The sequence below is a fragment of the Cyprinodon variegatus genome, unplaced genomic scaffold (assembly GCF_000732505.1).
Source record: "Cyprinodon variegatus isolate N-32 unplaced genomic scaffold, C_variegatus-1.0 Scaffold19, whole genome shotgun sequence".
Classification (NCBI taxonomy): domain Eukaryota; kingdom Metazoa; phylum Chordata; class Actinopteri; order Cyprinodontiformes; family Cyprinodontidae; genus Cyprinodon; species Cyprinodon variegatus.
In genome coordinates this window covers 588,695-599,386 of record NW_015150472.1, presented here as the reverse complement: position 1 = coordinate 599,386, position 10,692 = coordinate 588,695, and positions in this window count along the sequence as shown.

Here is a 10,692-nt window from a genome sequence, read left to right as displayed (position 1 = left end):
CTGATGATCCTCACTGCTGTCCTCACCACTGTTCCCACGTTCTTCCAGTCTGAGGCGCTGCAGCCTCCACACCACACAGTGATATTGTTTGCCCCAAAGCTGGGGAAAAGTTTAAAAACAGTCTATTTCTTACTGTAAGGTTAAACTAGACCAGGCATGCCTGAACATGTTATGACGCCGTTCGTGGATTTTTGGTTCTATTTAGTTTTACTTTGGGTTTTCAGTTAGGCTTGGATTTATGTTATTCTGTTTTTAATATAAAGAATTAGACCATTTTTGAATTAGTTTCACTATTCATATTTGGTTGTTTTTTTTCAGTTATCTCCTATTTAGCATTTACTGTATTAGTCTTTGCTCTAGTTTTATTTTGCCATTCATTGTTTATAGTTATCTATAGGTTATGTTTGCCAGTTGCTCTCCATTTCTCCCTGGTGTTCACCTTCCCATCAGTGTTCTTCTAGTTTTTTCTCTGCACACCTGTTCCCACTTAAATCGTTACTCCAATCTTTATCCTGTTAGTCGTTAGTCTCCTCCTCAGTGTATATACAGTATACTCCTCTGCATTTTGTCTTCGTGATGTCCTCGTCAGTTCCTGTAAGTAACCTCCTGTAAGTCACCTCCTGATTACTTTCTTCTGGTTCCTGTGTTGCTTGCCTGATTACTTTTGGATTTATACTACTTCCTCCTTCATCATTAAAATCTACAAGAAACCATATCTGCCTCCTCTTCTGCATTTTGGTTCCAGGAACAAACTTCTACATATCCCGACAGAACTAGCCATAACACCCATAAAAACATAAGCTTCAATGCTGGCGGAAATGAGAATTACATGTGAATATCATGAGCATTTCATTTTCTTGATATGTTTAACATTACATCTCACAAAATTTCAGATAGCCAGTGTTTTGCAGCTGCTGCAACAATTGCCCATTTTAGACAAAGTCCAAAAAATACTTAAGTTTAATTTATAGACATGCTATTGTTTTTAGTGGTTATAAGATACCATTCATTGATCTTACTTGGGAACATATATGGAACTTCCATCTTAATGCTTAACCAGTCAGAAGTAGAATACCAGTTACTGGTTAAATATAATGTCCAATAAAATTTGAAATAAATAAACCCTGCTTTCATCAGTGTTTGTAATTCAAGTTTTAGGCCATAATCTTAAAATACCTGTCAGAGATAGGAAATACCAATAAGCATTGTAAATAATTTGTAGGAATACGCATTGTATAGCACAACCTTTTTAAGTAATTTTTGTTTAGGTAAATCTAACTCCATTATGAGCCCTCAGTTACAAATAATGATTAGAAATTGACAGTTGACATAAATTCTTTCTGAAATGGAGTAACACCTAATGTCTCAGCTATATGCTACATATCAGAGGGCGGAATTCAATTAGCTGTTAGCCTTGCTGCAATGGGTGGATAGAATCTAGAAACCCAAATAGTCAATTTTCAAAGAATGTATTTAAAATTACAGAAACTGACGGGAACTACAACCCTATGTAGAGGAGAACAAGGTTAGTGGCCAACAACAACTTAATTATGTTCACTAAATTAAAGCCTCTAACCATAGAAGCCATGAGCTTTTGCTGGCTCTGATTGATTCCAGTGGCTCTTTTTGGATGATTTGGACTGAATGACTGACCCAATACTTGATGGTGCTAGACAGGTCTAAGTCTAGCAGGGGAACCATAGTCGGCTGGGAGTCATGCACAGAAAAGCAGTCCACAGGAAACAGGTTACTGGCTCACACTGCTCCAAGAGTAAAACCAGCCCTTAAATGTGGAGGATTGAAGGAGGATGATGGAAGATCGTATAAGTCCACTTGGTGGACAGCGGGCTAAAGGTTGGGGAGAAGGACTCCAGCATTGGAGAAGTCTTCCCAGGAGACAGAGAGGGAAAAAGACTGGCAATCTGCCATTTGACCTATAAAAAGGAAATTTTTTAAGTATCTGCTGGTAGGAAGGTATTGGATATAACAGATTCTATACATTTATGAAAAAATACTTTGAGATCTTAACCAATCATACATTGCACATAAAATATTCTCAAAATATTTCATTTAGTATTCATTCTTATTATTGTGATAAAACATTTGAACATTTTCAGTTTGTTATGAAAAGACTATGCATTAAACAGTCAAAAGTTGAAATAATCGTCAGTGCAACATTTTAACAGTTCATAACTCAGTGATAAAGATGTTGTAAACATTTGCTTATAAAGTTGTAAATTGTGACTCGTTATCACTTCATAAAACATATTTATTAGAAACCCCCACTAAACACGACAGATGCATGTTACTTTATTACGTTTTTACCCGTATGTTGACATATTTGAGTCTGCTGACCTGGTATTAAAGCCCTGCAGACAGTTTTCCACCCTCATGTAACATTCAGAATCCTGTCTTTTCTCCCATACTGGAGCTTTGTCAAAACACATCCCTTCACACTGTTGACAGACTGCATCCAAAGCCGTCAGCGCTCTCTGACTTGTTTTACATTCCCATCTTATGGCTAACAGATATTTTACACAGTGGAGCAATTAGCCTGATGATGATAGAATCTCTGACTTTCACGTAGGGAGGAATATTTGCTTATGTTGAAAACAAAATGCCCTGGTGGTAACGAAATGCATGCAGTTGCATTTTTTATGGTTTTAAAAACAAAATGTTTCGTGTTCAAACTGGTCAATTCTTAAGCACTTTAAAGTATTATTGTTGCCTCAGATGGGTCTATGAAATTATTATAACAGTTACATCCTGGTACTTTACTTATACATCCTTCTGAAATTGTCTTAAGGAAAATACATAAATAGAGCTCCTTTGGACCCATTTTTACACCACATTGCTTTCTTGTTTGACCTTTGAGTATGCACATTGATGTGAAAGTAGCATTAACAACATTGGCAGTTTACCATGGTTTGTCTGCTGTCATTTACCGCTTTTCTATAAAATAGGAAAAAAAAGTTATGCAAACGACTTAATGATGAAAGTGAAGGTGAATCTCTGATTGGGGGGATCGCCGCTCCTTTCGGTACAATAGAGACAGGAGTGGTGAAAGAATAGCTGTTTCATTTTAGAACCCTTCCAGGTCTGACGTGAATACTGAAGGAGGACCAAAATCACAGTCTTGTGGAAAGCGTGCTTTTGTGGGCTTTTCTGATTTGAATAACAAGCCAACATAAAAAAACAACAACAAAAAAAGCTCCTTTCTGGATTTTTCTAGAAGGTTTAAATTTAACCCTAACACATGTTTTGAATATCAGGAAAAGTCACATTTCTGGGTGATAACTTCAATAATTTGTTGTACAGTTGAAGGTAAATGTGGGCTCTTAATAAATGTCTAATAGAAATAAAACTGTTATAGAAAAACAAATTAATTTTGTATGCCAAAAAGGCCAAACTGATAAACATAAAACAGGTATATTTGCAACTTAACTTTAATTTGATTGTCTGTTCAGACAATTAAGTTTCAGACTGTTTATATGTAACCATTCATAGACTGAAAAGCAAACACGAAGAGGTTAAAGCTACAGCCAAGACCTCTTTCTGTAAAACTGATTTGTGCTTGGCTTTCATATATTGTCTGGTCTGTAAATGAAGCATATCTAATGGGAAAATAATCTGCCGGGTTTCCAGCTTGAGCACAGAGCCGCTCTGTTTTCCAGTGCAGAGTGTGAGCATGTTAAAAAGCCAGAGGTTAGTTTATGGAGTTTCTTTTGTTGTCTTTAGAGTTGTACTGTTGGTGTGCGGTGCAAGGTCTGCTGAGACCTGCCAGAGTCCGGAGTCATTATAGCGGTTCTGGTTCAACTTTGACTACAGTTACACATCTTCTTTTTTTTTTTCTCTCTGAATAAGGCACACCAGACAAACAGTGTGACCAGGCATCTAGGGCATGTTTATTAATTATGTTTAAAAGTTGCATATACAAAAGGAGTTAATAGAAATGATATTTTCATTCAACTTTAGATTTACAATTTATGTTTGTAAAACATAAGTGTGTGGTTTATGTAAGTGTATCAGCCTGTGTAAAAAACCTTTGCCCTCTTTGGGTTGAATAAAAATCTGAATAAATTTTCATTTGTGCACTAGATTCTTGATTGTAAAATTCACCAAACTTCTTTGTTTCAACTTGAAAAAATAGGAGTCTGAATAGATCCTTAAAACTTCTAATTGATATAACACTAACAACTGTAATGATGTTTATACCGTTTTTCTCAGAACTCTTTTTAATTTAGGTAATAATCTATCTACATAATCTCGGTTCAGAAATCTTAAACTCTCATGTTATAGAATAGAATAGAATAGGATAGAATAGAATAGAATAGAATAGAATAGAATTTAACAGAAAATCCCTATATTGTCCCACAATGGGGAAATTCTGGTGTTTACAGCAGCAAAAAGATTATAGAAAAAATGGTCACACAAATATGTACCTTAGAAAAATGTATAAGAATAACATAATAGTGAAGAGTTAAAAAGGATAAACAATAAAATACTGTACTGTAAAGTGTTTTAACTATGTAAAAACTGTGCACTTGAAGAATAAATAACCAATATGCAGCTATGGACATTTTTACAGTAATGGATATTTGAAAATAGCAGCAGCATCAGAGATGTGCAAAATGACAGCAGCATGTTATTTAACTGACTTAAGATAGAAACTATGCAAAATCGGCATGAATTAAACATCTTATTTAGGTTGTCAGGAACAGTGGTGGTTATGGAGTCTTACAACTGCTGGGAGGAAGGATCAGTGATAATGCTTCCCGGTGAATTTAGGGTGCGCCACTTAGAAATAAATATTTTTTCCAAACATGAATACAGATAGCATTGTTCAGTTTGTTCAATGTGCTCACATAAAACCAAACCAAAGCCAGTGCTAATATATACCTAAAAAGGTTTAAAGCAATTTAAAGAAATAACCAGCCACTTTATGCAACCCCTGAAGTCATAGTTGCTGACAGCTATATTACTTCTTGAGGATGACTTTCAGGGGCAAGAACCTGGAGCTTGTACTAAAGGAGGAGATGTCTGTAAGAAACATGTGGAGCAATTATGAGTAAAGACTTGCTCCAGATTTTGCAGGATCCCAGGATAGGAATATATATATATATTACTCTGGGAACTATATGAATCTGAAAGCTCATGTTTCATTTGCTCTGCAGAATGCATGCAGCCCCCATCTTGTAAAAGTTGACATTAAATAGGATGCTGATCTGAGTGATTTATCGAATATTAGGCAGGATTCTATGAGACTGTACCCAGGGGGTCTCTTAAATTGAAAAGTTTTAAACATTTTCCCCATTGCTGTTCTTCTATGTAACTCCAGCCATGAGCAGATTTTTTTAACAGTAGAAAGACTGATTTCTCCCTTTTTTATCTATGCATTTCCTTCATTGCAAATAGCTAAAGCTTACTATCTTTGGATAGAGCATCTGTAAATATATAGTCTTGCCACAAACATCAATAAATTTGGATCAGGACTTTGGCTGGGTCATTTTAACGCTACTGGTTTTACAGTAACTGTCATCACTGAGCTTCAGAAATCCTCCTGTTTGATTACATGGTGAAGCTAACTGCATGGAAGTTTAACACTGTGTCGCATGATATGGCAAGACATTTTAAGTCAGTTGATATTAAAATCCCTAACAACAGAGCACACTTTGTTCTCCGAGTGATGGATTACTGTGTTGGAGGTATTTGGTCAGTAGGACAGCATGGCGGTTTGTCGCACTGCACAAAAATGAATAAAAGCAGATGTCTACTTTGTGGGGAGAGTCCAGACGTGAGCATTGTCTGTTCAGAAAGTTTCTGCTTCACTAAATTGTCCAAAATGGACATGACAGGAAATTTGGGATGGAAACAGAGAGACGACTAGCAGAGGCCACTGGCTGGTTATGACCCAGTGATGACAGCAGCACACGACGCTTGCCCTCAGTCCGCTGAGCCACACTGACTCATGATTTATACTTATACCAAAGTTAAGAATGTGTCACCTGATTTCTGTCTGTGCCTCAGCTAAGCCATGTGTTTGGCACATGCGTGCCTAGTGCTTGGTCTGGTTTTTGGCGAGTCCCCCTGGAATGAGATCACATTTTTTCAAGCTGTTGTTAGTCTAACAGAGGTCATGTTTACATAAGTGGAGGAGCTGTTGACGCGACAGCCCCATGTGGGTCAACTCTGATTTGGGGCCTTAAATGGTTAAAATAATGCACTGGTTTTCTCAGTGTCTGCCATTAGTGATTGAATTAATGTATTTAACTATAAGTTTGGTTAAGATCAAATGTGTAATATTCAGTGAGTAAAAACTCCCTGGTACTGGTGTTGGGTTTTTCTGAACATATGTGGCACCAGCCTGTCTGATATGTACTGATCTGAACAAGTCAAATAATCTCTTATGAGATGACATTATCTTTGCAGGGATTTTCTTCTTACCAATGTTATGTTCTGACGTCCTGCAGGATCCCAACCTGGGTTGTTGATGTTCGTTAAAAACCATAGACAGTAGTTGAACTTCTTAAACCTTTGCTATAAGCTAAACACTGGGTTTTGTTAGTTTAGCTTTCTGAGGTGTTTAGCTGTGAAGTAAACTACAGGAGTTTATGTTCAGGACTCCTGTGTTTTTGCTCCAATGAGGTTGTTGACGTTATTTCAACTGTGATAGATTTATCCAACTTGGGTCTGTTCTCTCACAGCTCTCATAAGCCATTCTAACAGGTATTTGCACCTTTTATGATCAGAATCTAAAACCAGTATTTTAGATTTTCACTCTAACTTTTCAACACTTTTAGGCTGAATCCTTCCCTATGTAATTCTAAGCCCCAGATCCTACATGTCTTAAGGGTTTGGTGTCCTAACAGCTTCACATTAGAGGCTTCAAAACATCTTTCAGTCTTGCTAAATACTGCTGAATACAAAACTAGTCCTCAGTTAAGAACTCAGCAAGCCCATAATGCAGCAGTGCTTTCCTGCAAACATAACAGTCAAGATTGCAGATTGCCAAACAGAGAGACCAGGGAAAAGTTTAACAGGTTTATTGTGAGTTGGTTGAGAGGAGTCCAGTGCTGCTCTGAACACTGTTGAGCTGGGACTGAAAAGTGAAGGGGAAGGTTCTGCGGTTAGTTTAGGGTCAGTGGGAAATTTGTGTCTTTGATTTGAAGAAGGGAATAAAGGCTACAGGACTTATGTTTCCAGAAAAAGGTGTTTTTCGTTGAATCCAGTCGGTGTGGGTTGTTCCAGTAATAAACTTGTTCATTGGAGGGCGGACAGGGTTTAACCAGGTTGAGGTGTTTCCTTAAGGAACGGAGGAGCTGACTGCCACTTAGATTTCCTGCGGTACTTGAATGGTTTCTTCTGGAGATGAATCCCCTGCTCAAAAAAAAAGATTAAGACTCAGGTGACAAAACTCAGTTTGACTCAGCAAAACTCAGCTTGGCTAGAGTACCAAAAACTGGCAAACACTCTGGCGTCGAGGTAGTGGCAGTCAGCAGCTTAAGAGTCCTCCGGTAATGAGTCAACCATCAGCAGGTGTGTAAGGAAGCCAACGAGAACCAGGCGCCACCTGGTGGTGGAGGGAAAATAAACAAAAGCACAACCCACACAAACTGGATTTCTAACAATCAGTTTAAAAAAATACTTTTTAAGTCACATCCGTTGTTATCTGATTTGTTTTAAACTGTTTCCGCTGACTGCGTTACTCCAGCCTTTTATATTGGTCTTTATCCTCTACTTTGAGACTCAGCTGTCGTGAACATGGCGTAAGTCAATGCGGCCGGTGACGCCAGTTAGAACCACTACACACAAACCATGAAAGAATGGTTACCTTTTCAGGAGATTTACCAAAACTAGAGCTTGAGTGTATCAGTAACTCAACCAGGTAAATACAAAAGAACCAAGTGATCTCCCCTGGGGTAACACAATGAGGAAAGTCTGGTAACAATTTTTACATCCTTCCTAAAGTCTGACAGTTATTACATATTTATGGCAATATCATTGTTTATCCATTGCCACTTGGAGCCCATTAAAACAATGTAAGTGCTTCTCATTTAAAAGCAATATTTCCATTAACCTGCCAGCCCTTCATCATTTTTTCCACCCTCTGGACATCCTGACTCATCTTTACCGGGACTCTCCGGGGTGTCTGCGGTTAATGTACTCTGTTTATTGCTGATGTTGCTGTTTAAGAACCAGAGATGTCACCTTACACAATTTTAAAGAATATACACACAGCCAATTCACATGCACATCATGCACACAATATATACTCAACCAAATCACATGCACATCATGCACACAAATACAGTCAATTAACAACAATGCAGTAAAAACAAAGATTAACGTTTTCATGAAAAGGGTTTGGAACTGATGAACAAGTCCGCAGAGGAAATTAGTTTAATAAAATGTGATCTTAATTTAATGTCTGCGCTCAATAACATCCTCGCCTGCAAGCTATGCCTCATTCACATACATTGTATTATCATACATTATATCATACATTGAATTTTAATGAATTGTTGTGGTACTGGGTTCAGAGGGAGTTTATCAGGAAGGGCAATTTTGTTATATTTTAATACAGTTGCCGCTTGCAAAAGTATTTTCTACTCAATGAACCCTTTTCACATTTTCTTATTTGTGAAATAAAACCTGAAAAGTGTGACGTGCAAATTCTTTTCAGCATATTTTACTCTCAAGCTATTTATGTAGAATTTTACAAAAAAATGGACAAAGGTGCAAGTCATTTAAATTAAGTTTGATTTTTTTTAAAAATGCAACCCCAGACTTCATCATAATAGTCCTCTACTGTTGAATTGAGGAAATTAGAGAACAAACAGCCTTATGAAGAACAAAATAATCACTAAATAATTAGAAGTGCAGAGATTTATTTATTTATTAATTTTTTTTTTTTTTTTACAAAAATAAAAGGCTTTAGGTAAGAGTGTCAAGAGAGAGGAATGTTTCAATTGCAGTTGGTCCCAAACAATGTAGGGTGGACAGCAAAGATATTTCGCTCACAGGCAAACACTGAGTGGGGAAAAACCAATACTGGACTGGACATAGAACTAGATGACACCATTTCCCTGTATGAGCTGGTGGAAAAATAAATGAAGATACTGTAAATAAATAAAATCCTGGAAGAAAACCTGTTAAGCAGAATTCAGGCAAAGTTAGGTTTCCATCACCCATCAGTGTACAGTGAAAGCTACAATGAAAAATTTTAGATCAATTACGTGTTAGAATTTTTCAGTATAAACATATCCTGCAACTCTAATAATTGACTTTCACATTTGATCTTTATCCAATTGAAGTTGAGTTTAAGCTATTTTAAATACTGAGCAATATCTTAATTCAGATGTGTAAAGCAGGCAGAAACATATTCCCAGAGATGAAACAAAGGTATACTATGATTTGGATATTTTTTTTTCTATAAAGTCAATTTTCACATGATAATTATGTACTTGTTTGTCTTGATTAGTCATGTTAACTCCTAAAATAATCCATTTTAGTTTGCAGTTTTTAAATTAAACTGGAAAAAAAATCTAGGTGTATCGGTACGTAAACAAGGCTCTTTACAAATTATAAAGTATTCTCCTATATGCCTTGAATAAAGTGAAGTGTGGCGCCTGTGAAGCAGTTAATACCTCTGACCGCTCTGACAGCTGGCCAATTAAATGTGCTCTGCTGCTGCTTGACATGCGCTGGGCTTCACACAGAGGTGTAGATGGGAGGACAAACTCACCTCTCCAGCAAAGGGGGAGATGCCAAGAAAGCTTGGCTGCATCTGAGAGAGCAGTGTCTGTGTGCTTCTCCACTGGCTGTGCGAGCAGATAAGAAAATGAAGAGGGAGAGCTACTGATTCTAGTTTTTCTTTTTCTTTTATTCCCCGCTTTTCATGGTCTTTATTTTTCTTTGCAGCTGGATGTCTCAGGGCTGACCTTCATTAAGACATCAGAAATTACCTGACGGGCTAATGGGGACAGTTTTTCAAAGCTGTGGACGTTTTGGCAATGATTTAAGGAAATGTACCATTATGATTTAAATAGACTTTACCTAATCTGTACTGGCAGATTAAAAATGCTTGGACATCTCTCAGATACCTCTTTTGTAAACGCTGTCTCCTTATCCACATTACAGTGTTTGTTAGACATGGAAAGAGTCCTTTCTTTGTTCTTTAACGATTAAACTCAAGCCAACAGAGGACACATCTTTTTTTTTTTTAAAGCAAACCATCCAGAGATTGTCTTTGGTTTGTGCGAGATTGTTGCATCTGTCAGTGATTTGCTGATTTTCTGCAGCCGCGTGATGACTGTCATCCTCTAAGGGCACCAGGCCTCAGAGACCAGCAAATCACTGCTTCTGCTGTTGGCAATTACAGGTCACAGAGTGTCACAGCATCATCATCTGGCCTTTAAATGGCTAGGGGCTAAGGTTTAATTTAGTTATAATTTCTCTTTCTAATTTAAATTGATATTAAGCCCTAGTAAAGTTACCACAAGTATTTAAATGATTTATCTTTTCTTTGTTTTAACATTTTTTTTCTCAGATCATTACGTTGGCCCTGAAAGGTCACCCTAACGCAAAATCCACAACACAACAACAGACACAACAACAGCCAAAACACAACACAACAGCCAAAACACAACACAACTTTTACAACACAACACAATTACAGCCACCCCACAACAT